The following is a 12,309-nucleotide window of genomic DNA, read 5'->3' on the forward strand; positions in this document are numbered from 1 at the left end:
TGGGAGGACACGATTCAGTCCATAGCAGACATACAGCATGGGGAAATTACGTCATCAAAAAGCTTTTAAAGAGTTTTAAATGGCAACAAAATATTATCCTGAATGTACGTAACACATTTTTTTAACCAATGATTCGTATTTGGACATGTAATCTGTTTTTGTTTTTACTATAACATTGTCGTACACATTCCTATGCATGGATATCTATTGATATGACTTATTTCCTTAAGCCCTACTTAGGCAAAAGGATGTAAATGATTTAGGCTTTAATACATACTGCTGAATGGCCCTCCCAGAAGGGCTGCAATATATGAAATGTTATTGACCTGGAAAACAGAATGCCTGTGTCATGTCTGCCAACATTTGACTCAGTTAAAATTCCCAAAGATATGCTGCAATTACTGCAAACAATTTTCTTGAGAGTCCATTAGTGCAAACCTAAAAAACAAGAGCAGGTTCATAAGATGTGTCATGATATGGTCTGCTCTTGGAGAGTTCAGCAAGGGAGAAAAGAAAGAGCCTCTCCATTTATAGGACTGAGGGATGAATTTACTTTACAATGGTACTATTTGAAGAAATGGCTAATTATCTTTCAAGTGCCCACCGTGCACATCCCCCAGATACCTGCCAAGATTGCAAAGCACTAGAGCCAAGAGTGAGTCCCTGGAGTTTAAAGGAGATGAGACAGTTGGCAGGAAGATTCACAGTGATTCTTAGTAAACTCAAATAGTTCAGTAATTTCATTCAGTTGGATCCGTATTTCCAAATTCAGTTAATGATGTCTGAAGATTTTCACATGTAACAGAAAACCTTGTGGCTTTGCTGCATATTGTAATGAAAGCTATCATTTTTGGCGCCAGAGTAAAATGTCACACAATTCGTTATGGCATTAAGGTAATATATTGTTCTATAAGGTCCCCGTTGAGATGGTTAGGATCATCAGTCAATCAACAAGCATCTATGAGGCAAAGCTTTGTTCTGTGCGATGCTAGAAATCAGGAGGTGTGAGAACCCCAACGCTGAAAGAGGCATCAGCTAACTCACTCAGCAGTTGTGGTGGTGGTGAAGAAGAAGGGCATTTGGAGGGGAACGGGACGCTCACATTGGGGATTGCTTGTCCGAGGTGTACCATGGTCAGTTTCTTCTGAGGGTAAAGAAGTGCTATAGGTGACGCACCCTCCATCAGCCAGACTCCCTGTGAGTGTTCATCTTGAGCATGTATGTGTGTATGTGTGTGTATGTAGATTTCTACCTCCTAAGCCAAAGCAGAATAGAGTTTTATTTTATTTGTATTAAAATTCCACAAGACCACTTAACGACATCTTTTAATAAGGGTCACTTGCCAACACATTTTTAAAAATTTTGCTGGTATAAAAAAATCTTGCTTGTTTTTTTCCGTGGTAAAAGCTATTTTCTTTCAGTGCTCTGATGGTTTAATTCCCTTTTTATGCCTTCCATACTTTACGTTGGGAATAAAGCTGTGATGTTGGTAATCTGGTTCTTCCCTGTGGCTAATTTAATATTTCTTTTTGTTTATACTATTATAAAGTTTCAGTGTGATATTTTAGGTGTGTTTGTCTTCTTAATTATCTCTATTATTTTAATTTTCCTGAATCTGAAGGGCTAGTTATTTCAACAATTTTGGAAAATTATTAACCATTATGTCTTTAAATAGTGTCTCTCCACTGTTACATTTTTGAGATATGATGACCTTGAAACTGACTTAATCTTCCTCGTTGTTCTAGAAAATTTCGTTATTATCCTTTCAGAGATGGCTTCTGGCCAGGCTGTCTATTCTCACCTTTCAGAACTCAGAGCAGATGCACGTTAGTGTCTAACCTCTCATAACCTCCACATCTGGGTTGTTTTTATTCCACTTGCAGAGTATTTGCTTGAGATCTGCCTAATTCACTGATTTCACTGGTTTCACTGTTCAACTCTTCATTAATCCTTGGTTATAACGTATGCCATTTTTATAAGATCGTCTTTTTCAAAGCTATCTGATAAATTTTGATAGCGTCTATTCTTACAGCTTCTTTTTCTAATTCACCTTTCAATTTTTTAAACATATTCTACGCAGTCATTTTGTGTTTCATAGTTGCCAATGATAATTGCAGTGGTTTACAGTTCTGATTCTGTACGTGTTCCAATGTTATTAGTATCTGCCGATTGCTTCGTTTATGCTAATACTTCTTCACAAATGATGTCCTTTACCATTTGTTTATGCTTTTGACTGTGTTCTCATTTTCCATTTATCTTTGTCTCTGGGATTCTTGGTGTCCGGTTTGGTCATAATTAGAGCTGTTTACTAATATTCCGTGTCTCTCACTTAGCATAATGTCCACAGGGTTCATCCATATTGTCACAAATGTCAGAATTTCCTTATTTTTTATGGTTGAATAATATTTCATGATATGTATATACAACGTTTTCTTTATCCATTTATCTGTCAACAGACTTAGGTTTTTTCCCTGGCTTAGCTGTTGTAAATAATGCTACAGTGAACATGGCAGTGCAGGTATCTCTTTGAGATTTTATTTCCTTTAGATATACATGCAGAAGTGGGATTGCTGGATCAAATGGTAGTTCTGTTTTTAATTTTTGGATGAAATTTCATACTGTTTTCCATAGTTACTGTTACAATTTACATTCAACAGTGTGCAAGGGTGAGCACATATTTATGTGACTGTTGGCCATTTGTATGTCCTCTTTGGAAATATATCTAGACAGGGCCTTTGGCTATTTTAAAATCAGATCATACGATTTTTTTTCTATTGAGTTGTATGAGCTCCTTATATATTTTGGATGTTAACCCATTATCAGATAGAAGGTTTGCAAATATTTTCTTTCATTCTGTAAGTTGCCATTTCATTTTTTAAATTATTTCTTTCGCTGTGCATAAGCTTTTTAATTTAATGTAGCCCTGCTTGTTCACTTGTTTATTTTTGCTTTTGTTACCTGTGCTATTGGTGTCAAAAAATCCAAAAATCATTGCCATGACCAAGTTCAAGGAGCTTTTTTTCCTGTATTTTCTTGTAGGAGTTTTACCATTTTAGGTCTTATGCTTCTCCAAATTTGTAAAACATTAGCTCGTCTAAGAATGTTTTCTTGGGATCCTACTAAAAGGAAAATACTTTCACCTGCCCCTGGATTCCCAGCGCACTTTGGACTTCCATGTCATTTATTACTTTCTGATGTGCATATATAAGATTCTTCTCTTTTACTTAACTATAAGCTCATTTCTGTCTGAATTCACTTCAGTGATATTTGTCAAAGTGGTGTCCACAGGATGTTGTGTGTGTGTTGGGGTCAGGGGGAGTGAGACCCTCTTAGCAAGTCTGAGAGGTCAAAACTATATTCATGATAACACTAAGTTTTTATATCCCTGTTGGACTGTGTTTACATTTGCACCAGGTGCAAAAGCAATGGCGAGTAAAACTAGTGCCTTAGCATGAACCAAGGCAGTGGCACCGAACCATAGAGTAGTCACAATATTTTTCACTTCCACACACTCGGAGGTTAAAAAGAACTACAATCACAGTATCAGCCAGGCTGTGTTATCCTCCTGAGTTTGGGGTCTTTCTCCAAGTGCGTTTGAGTCATTGGCAGAATCCCTTTCCCTGTGTGTAGGACCAGTTTCCCCATTCCCTGTGTGTGTGTCAGCCACTGGTTGCTCTGAGCTTATAGGGGGTGTGGGCATCTCCCAGCCAGGCAGCTCCCTTCTGCAAAGCCGGAAGAAGAGTGTGAATCTCTGACCCTTTGTGAGAGTTCCTACCTGACCAAGACTGGCCGCCTAGGACAATCCTTCTCAGATTGCTTAACTCAAAGTTAATTGACTGGGGACATTACAGCTGCAAAATCCCTTCACCTCTGTCATCTAATGGAACCTCATCGCATGAGTAAGATATCAATACATCGAGGCCACGAGCTCAGCCCACAGTCACAGGGAGGGCGTCATCCACAGCGTGCATCAGGGCAGGAACTAGGAGCTATTCCAGAATTATTCCCGCCGCAGCCCGTGAGCTTATACTCTAGTTTAGGGTTCCCGACTTGGCCAAGGTTCAGCTTTCTCCGGGAAGTTTACTAGATAGCCGTATTTATAGGTTTCTGTTTAAATCTGAATCAGATTCAGAATCTGAATGTATCTCGTGAATCAGATGTGTCTTTGCTGAACTATACCAGCAACTCCTGTGCAACCAGCTGCATGTCCCTCCCTGGATCTTCCCCTGAGAATCACTGCTCTATTCAGTACGACATCTCACCTGGCTCTCACTTTGCTAAAGTATTATTTTCCAAACTACAGTTGGGTTCATGAGAGGACAGATAACATAAATGGGATCATTAAAAATTAAGAGGCCGAAGCAGCAGCATCATTCCAGCCTTGAGAATCGGCAGTCTGTTGCTGAGGCCTTGATTTACAGAGGCCAGCCCCTCTCCCGCATTATAAAACTGAGCTAATAGCTGTGTCTCATTAAAAATAGTAATCGCCTCTTGGCATCAGATCAATAGGCTTTTCCTCACAAGGAATGCTCTTAAATATTATCAATGATTTAAACTTGGAGTCTAATGCTAAAGGCTGCAACATTGGCAGTTTAGATCTAAATGCCAACTACTGGCAGACCCAATTTTGGGCAGATTACCAAATATACTTTTGTGCTGCTTTTAAAGCCAATTTCCCTAAAATCTGTTCTACAGAAATTAATCTTATAACATTAGCTATTTGGGATATAGTTACTACCTTATTGCTTCTTTTTTTGGTTTTTGGATTATTTTCATTGACATATAATTGACTTAAAATATTATATTAGTTTCAGGTGTACAACATAGTGATTCAGTATTTTTATACATTACCAATTGGCCACCAGCATAAGCCTAGTTGCCATCTGTCACCGTACAAAGCCATTACAGTATTACTGACTATATTCCCTGCACGGTACATTCATCCCTGGTTTGTAACTGGAAGTTTGCACCTCTTAATCTCCCTCACCTATTTCACTCATCCTCTAGCCTCTCTCTTCTGGCAATCACCTGTTTGTTCTTTGTATACGTAACTCTGTTTCTGTTTTGTTATCTTTGTTCACTTGTTGTTGTTTTTTTTTTTAGATTCCGCATATAAATGATATACATCATTTGTCTTTCTCTGTCTGACTAATTTCAATCAGCATAATGCTGTCTAGGTGCATCCATGTTGTAACTGCAAATGGCAAGATTCCAGGCTTTTCTGTGGCTGAGTAGGATTCCATTGTATATCTCTACCACAGCTTCTGTATCCATTCATCCATTGATGGGCACTTACATTGCTTTCATATATTGGCCATTATTAATAATGCTTCAATGAACCTAGGAGTGAATATATCTTTTCTAATTAGTGTTTTTGTTTTCTTTGGAAAAATACCCAGAAGTCAATTTGCTGAATCTTCTGATACCTAAACTGAATATTTTTAATTTTTTGAGGACCCTCCATACTGTTTTCTATAGAGGCTGCACCAATTTACATTCCAACCAGTAGTATACTAGGGTTCCTTTTTTCCCACATCCTCACCAACACTTGTTATTTGTTGTCTTTTTGATTTGTTATTTCTTGTTTCTTTGATTTTTGTTATTTGTTGTCTATTTGTTAGTCATTCTGACAGGTGTGAGGTGACATCTCATTGAGGTTTTGATTTGCATTCCATGGTGATCAGTGTTGCAGAGCACCTTTTCATGTGCCTGTTGACCATCTGTATGTCTTCGGAAAAATGTCTGTTCAGATTCTTTGCCCATTTTGTACACTGGTTGCTTTTTTACCCATATTAAGTTATATGAGTTCCTTGTATATTTTGGATATAAACCCATTATTGAATATATCGTTTGCAAATATCTTCTCCCATTCAGTAGGCAGCCTTTTTCTTTTGTTGTTAGTTTCTTTCATTGTGTAAAAGCTTTTCAGCCTGATATGGTCTGTTCTGTTTGTTTTTGCTTTTGTTTCCATTGCCTGAGGACACATATCCAAAAAATATTACCAAGACTAATGTCAGAGTAATGTTTGACTAATGTCAAGACTAATGTTTATAACGGATGTTATGAACATAATGCTTATGTTTTCTTCTGAAATTTTTTGGTTTCAGGTCTTACATTTAAGTCTTTAATCCATTTTGAGTTGTGTATATGGAGTGGGAAAGTAGTCCAGTTTGATGCTTTCGCATGTAGCTGTCTGGTTTTCCCTATACCATCTATTGAAGAGGCTGTCTTTTCCCATTGCGTATTTTTGCCTCCTTTGTTGTATTCTTATCTCTCCTCTTGATGATTCACAAGGCTTTGAGAGAAACTGACAAGAAAATGTCGTAAAATTATATGTGATATAAGTGTGAATGGACGCATGTGTTCCTTATGGATAAAGTGAGTAAATTTCAGTGTATAGATTTCACTCTTTCTCTTTTGAATGCTCACAGGACTTCATTTTTGCTTTCTGCATCTAGACTACCCTCCAGAATGTTGAGATTGCCAGAGAAGTGACCTCCGCAAAAGGAAAATATTACTCCACTGAAATTCAAGTAAGACCGTTACTTTTCAATAAGTCATTGTGAGTAAAGTTATTGCTCTGCCAGAGAATGTTATTTATTACCTACTTAGAATTTCCCAACATCAGGTATTGTATGTGTTCACTTCACATTATGCAAAGCCCATTCTACAGGATTTCAAAGTATCGTACCCTGCAAACCCCGACTGCAGCCCAGGACAGGTCAGATGTTATAAGTGACGAGAGGGGCAAAGGCAGTTGTAAAGGGGGTGATGGAACTTCATTTAGGGTGGCTATTCCTAGCCTCGACACACCTTCTGCAATCACAGGAGAGGATAAATGAGGAGGACAAATGCTACACTTGGTCTATAACACACACTCTACCCGCATTGCCTGCTCTCACACGGAGTACTTACAAACCACGTGTCTCAGCGTGCACTGTTGATGGATTTCTTATAGTCTCTGCCCTGACCTGTAGAATTTCACTTGTGCCTCCCACGTGTTTGTCCACATTTAGAGCTAGACTGGCTTTTCCCATCTGAATGGAAAACAGCCCCACGAACAAGAGCACACTGGGCAGCCGCTGTGTGAGCCGCCCTTGCAGCTGGGTCCCCTGGCCCTGGATGGCACGTGCTGCCTGCCCACCAGGCTAAGGGGGTCGCAGCCTTCCCGGGCATTTTCCTTCTAATTGCCCAAACGAGGTTATTATAATACAAATACGTAATATCTGAACTGGTAAGTTTGAAGCTATTGCTGCTTTTCTGCGCTGTGAAGATGTTTGAGACCTTTGACCTTGTACTTTGATTCATCTGTCCCTGCTCTGCCCCCTCTTTGTGTTAAATGTCACATCTGCTCACAGGAAGTAGCTTCCGTTGGCCCATTTGCCTCTGGACTTGTTATTCAAATTCCCAGTCCTTTCAGGCATATTTGTGATGTTAGAACCACTGGCTTCACTAGTAAAACATCTCTACTTCTAGTTGTGCCGACTGTATTGTCTATCATGGAAAAAATGACACAATTGTCAAATGCAAAGACGCTTAGTCTTGAGTCCAAGACTGACTTCATATTCAAGTAGCTTTCTTCATGCTTTATAACTCTGATCTGCACTCCACCCGTCTTGCTTACAAGGGGATCTGATGACTCTGCAGCCAGGGGGAGGTGTGGCTCCAGCCCTGGTGTCTGGGGACCCTGATCTCTGAGGTGGAAATGAGGAATGCTGACTTCCGTTACGGTTTTCGTTTATTGCTATTTCCATGAGAGTTTGAAGGAAAACACTCTAGTTTCTCTCTGTGACTCCAGCATCTACTATCATGCCAACATGTACAGGGTCCCAATAAATATTTCAGAAAAATTAATAAGTTGATGACAGTGTTTCTGGAGTTGCATTCTGTGTATTTCAAAGACATCCTCCCATAGATAAAAGTCTGCTATGTTAGGGTAAATTCCTCTGATTACTCTCCTTTCCAGCTCTCAGTCAGTATGGGTGGATTTCTGGAATTTCCTGGCATTGCTTTCCTGAATGGACAGATTTTAGTCTAGGCTGCTTTAGTCTTGATAATCCCATCTCTCCCTTATCTGGAAAATTCAGTCAAGAGAAAGTTGGATAATTCTGGCTGCTGAAGACCTATTGGCAGCCTCTCAGGGCTTAAAACACAGTCTGTTTATGCATCTGTGTCTGGCTGTGAAGAAGATTCACAGGAAAGTCTTCAGGTCACTGTGAGATACCTTTGGTGATAAAGGAAATAACGAAAAGTTCTAAAATAAAGTCTCATACATGTTATCACTTTAAATGCTGAGTGTGGTATCGTAGCTGCAGGACAGAACTGGAGGAACCCTGGAATGTGGCAGCTAAACTGATGAGGCTGTGATGCTCTCCTGTGAGTGTGGACCGAGTTCTCCTACTTCCCACCTCCACTTGGCCCTCCTACTTTCTGCACTGCAGCTGCCTTCCTTGCTTGCAGGCTGGAGTAGTCCTGGGGATGGCCACCCTGTGCCCAGGTGATAAAGCCCCTGCTGCAGTCAGTGCCTTGTCTCCTAACGTCCCTGAGGGCTCCCCTCCGCTGTGTACAAGGGCCCGTCGGTAGCATGGCCTCTGCCGTTCCCACAGAGCAGGAGTCATCAAAGTCCAGCTGGTCCAGCCTTGTTGGTTTCCTGAGCAGACTCAGAGATGCTGGTACCAAGCCGAAGTGCAGGGCTCCAAGCTCACTGGGCAAACACTGACCTTGAAACAGGGGCAGGGCTGGCTTCATGGGAGGGGGAACCACCGTGCACTCACAGGCACCAACGGCGCAGCCGCCACTGGTTTAATCTGCATTACAGTTCCCTCTGTGCTGCCAGGTTCCACAGGATTTGACAAATGCACTGTGCCAGGAAGTCACCACTATAGTATCAGAGAGAGGACTTTCACCACCTGCAAATATTCCCTGTGCTTCACCTACTCAGCTCTCCTCCTTCTAACCTTCTGGAAACCACTGATTTCTAATCATTTCTGCAGTTTTACCTTTTCCCAAATGTCCAGTGTTTAAGCCTTTTCACCTGGCTTCTTTCACTGAACAATATGTATTTAAGATTCATCATGTCTTTTTGTGGCTTCATAGGTGATTTTTTTAAGCTGAGTCATATGCCACTCTATAGATGTACGTTTATTCCTTTGTCTGTCTGTTTATTCACTCACCTAAGAAGGAAATTATGAAGAAAGCTATTATAAACATTCAGGTGCAGGTTTAACACATTTTTGAACCATTTGGTTGAATACCTGCTAGTGCGACAGCTGCATCCATGGTAAGAATATAGACAGTTTTGTAAGAAGCTGTAAAGCTGTCGTCCAGTTCCTGCCGACAGTGAGGAGAGTGCCTGATGTTCTGCGTCCTCGCCAGCAGCTGGTGGCGTCAGCTGTGACATTTTTTGTTTATTTTTAATATTAAACTTTTATAGTATCTTTGTAAAATTTGGAACCCAAACATTTACAAGACACTTTAAAATATCCTCTCGGAGTAAGTAGAGATGTTTTCTTCCAAAATAAAAGTTTATGAACACTCTCCCAGGCGAATACACATTATGAGCAATACTTGGTAGGGGACACTGACATTAAAGAGTTAAGAACAGAAGAGTTAAGTGGTTATAATTTATGCAGGTTCTAGGAGGGAGAGTCTAGGAAGCCATGGGAGAAACTGAGTGAGATTTCTTGTTTCTTCTCCTTTCCACCTGCCCCCTCCTTCCTCTCTCTCTTTCCACACACACACACACACACACACACACACACACGCTGAGAACCTTAAGGAAATTGTAGGTGGTTGCCTAACATGTAAGTTTTGGAGCTAATAAATTGGAAAATGCATTTTAAAACAAGACAAGTGAATGCACAAATGAACAGATACAGTACGGAGCCTCTTCAAGTCATAGTACATACTTTGTCAATGTTTATTCCACGTCGTCCTCCGCTTCTCTGCAAAGTGCAGCCATACCACTGGACATTTCTGACTTCTTGAGATTCCAGTTGTTCATAAAGTCTGTCACCACCACTCTTTCTCTCATTTCACCCATTTTCTGGTGTTTATCTTTATTGTTGCTATCTGGATCTAGTTTTGTTTCATCCTAAATCTCATCTTTCCTCAATGCTGTGAACTCTGTGTGGTACTAATTATTCAAGGGAATCCTCTTCCCTCTGTTAAACGCCTTCTTACCATGCAAGACCCAAACACAGATCCCACCATCTTGCACAAAGTTTTCAGGTGTCCTAATCCTAATTAAGTACATTTTTCTATTCATTTGCATGATAACATTTTAGATTAGGTTTGTCCGTTTTCCCTACCAGAGTGTGAAATCTTAGAGAGAAAGGCTTGCATTTTGCTTTATTTCTGATAGTCCTTGTTCAGCCCTAGTTATTTGATGTCTGAGCCCTGGGTCTCCAGGCTAACGCTGCTGGCGCTGACGACCTGGACCAGGTGTCCAGTGAACTTAACCTGCCTCAGACCTATGTCCTTCTCCAGTCTCCACACCCATTTCTTTGCACCTTGCAACCCTGAGATATTGCACCCGGTTCTTTGAACCTGATCCTTGTGTTTGATTTTTCTAATGGACTTTAACATAAATGTGACCCCTGGTCCTTTTAGTTATCTCGATACAATTCTATCATCCGCCTTTGCACAAACTAAAGCTCCAAGAGCCACCACCTAGATAGCATTTTCCTGTTCCACCTCCACAGACTGGCAGAGGGCACTCAGCAGGTGCGTTAAGGCGCTGTTTACTCAGTGTACATGCTTATTGTGTGTTTAATTGAATTGCGCTGAACTGGTATTTACATCACTGCTTCAACAAGTCACCATCTTGAGTATTTAAAGAAGAAAATAACGCTAGTACAATGGACAATGGTTAATAGCTTTCTTATTCCTTTTTTACACTTTATTTCTTTTTTAATGTGGTTGCTAATATGTGTATTAAAATGTTCCAGGTAAGGAAATGATGCGAAATTTCATCTGTAAGAACGGCGCTGCACACAGTGTCCCTGTCTGTGCCGGGACTCCAAGCACTGGCTGGTCTGTCCCATCACGCGGCACTGGCGGAGCAGCCAGCCGGACCGCCTGGAGCCGGTGCTGAGCTGCTCTGCTTCTGAGTCCAACTCAACACTAGCAGCTTTCTCCCCACATTAGGTACATGTTCATTCCAGAACCCAAAGACGGCCCAGCAGAAATAGTACGAGGGGCTGGAAACAACAACCTGTCCTTTACTGTGAAAGGGACTGTTGACAGTCTCCACCCACCTGGACCCTAGAAACTTGGGAGGAACATACTGAATCCAACACGGATAAGATGGATTTACGGGTGAAATTAATAGAGTGGAAATACTTGCTCACTGTTAGCCTATGGCTTTATTGTGTTTTCTAAAATACCCTTAGATGTCATAGATCAATCGGTGTTTCTCAAAATAGAGCACACACTAGAATCACCCGGATGGCTGGTCACAGCTCAGGTTTCTGGGCCCCTGGCCCAGAGTTTCTGATTCAGTAAGTGTGAGCTGGAGCCTGAGAATTGGCATTTCTCAAAGTTCCCGGGTACTGCTGAAGCAGGGAGCACGCTTTGAGAGCCGCTAGAGACTGAGACGGGTGACTCACGTTGCAAAGCAAGGTATAAGTTGACCGTGCTGCGATTTGTCAGCTGAATCCTGTCTGCTTCTTCCTGAGTTTGTTCTGTGGGTAAGGGGAGCTGACAGCAGTCACACTCCAGGCTACGAGGTGCTCTAAGGCCCTGCCCGAACTCCTGCGTGTGACATTGACACAGCAGAACCGAACGCTCAGTACATTTCAGGAGAGATTCAATTTTAGTATGAATATTGAATATTCTATGCACAAAATATAGTATCTTTACAAAAAAGCATAAAAATAAAAAGAGAAAAGATTTCAAATTAATGTCAGTAGCAGACCTAAGAACTGAGGTTCTTTGACTCTTAATTGTAAATTCTTTCCTGAGTTAAGTTCTAATGTAGGCTGATTCTCCTCTAGAGAACATTTGAGTGAGGATTATTTTGTGAACAATGGGCAGCATTTGGTTACGTTATGAGCATTTTCTATTTTTAAGATTAAATTATCCGTAACAGTTGTTTGACAGCTTTCATGCATCTGTTCATCAACTCAACAAGCGTGTACTGAGTACGCGCTACACACCATGGATATGGTTAGGATATAAATGTGCCTCTGTGCAGCCTGCAGTCCAGTGATCTGTAACTGGGTCTTTACGGGGGAAGGCCATGCTTTCTGCTTCTGCTTCTTCCTAGAACAGTTTTATATCTCACTGCATAAGATGGTGTGTGTAGTG

General features: G+C 40.9%; 1 protein-coding gene across 2 annotated transcripts in view; it reads left to right on the forward strand.

Annotated features, from left to right (window-relative positions):
- SNTG1 (syntrophin gamma 1) overlaps window positions 1-12,309 on the forward strand; it is a 473,934-nt gene that overhangs the window by 132,900 nt on the left and 328,725 nt on the right. For both annotated transcript variants that reach the window (XM_004275023.3, XM_049700609.1), the window contains exon 2: window positions 6,459-6,533. The gene's annotated coding sequence lies outside the window, so the exon portion shown is untranslated. The remainder of the gene's footprint in view (window positions 1-6,458; window positions 6,534-12,309) is intronic.

This window comes from Orcinus orca, chromosome 17 (assembly GCF_937001465.1).
Source record: "Orcinus orca chromosome 17, mOrcOrc1.1, whole genome shotgun sequence".
In the NCBI taxonomy this organism is placed as follows: Eukaryota; Metazoa; Chordata; class Mammalia; order Artiodactyla; family Delphinidae; genus Orcinus; species Orcinus orca.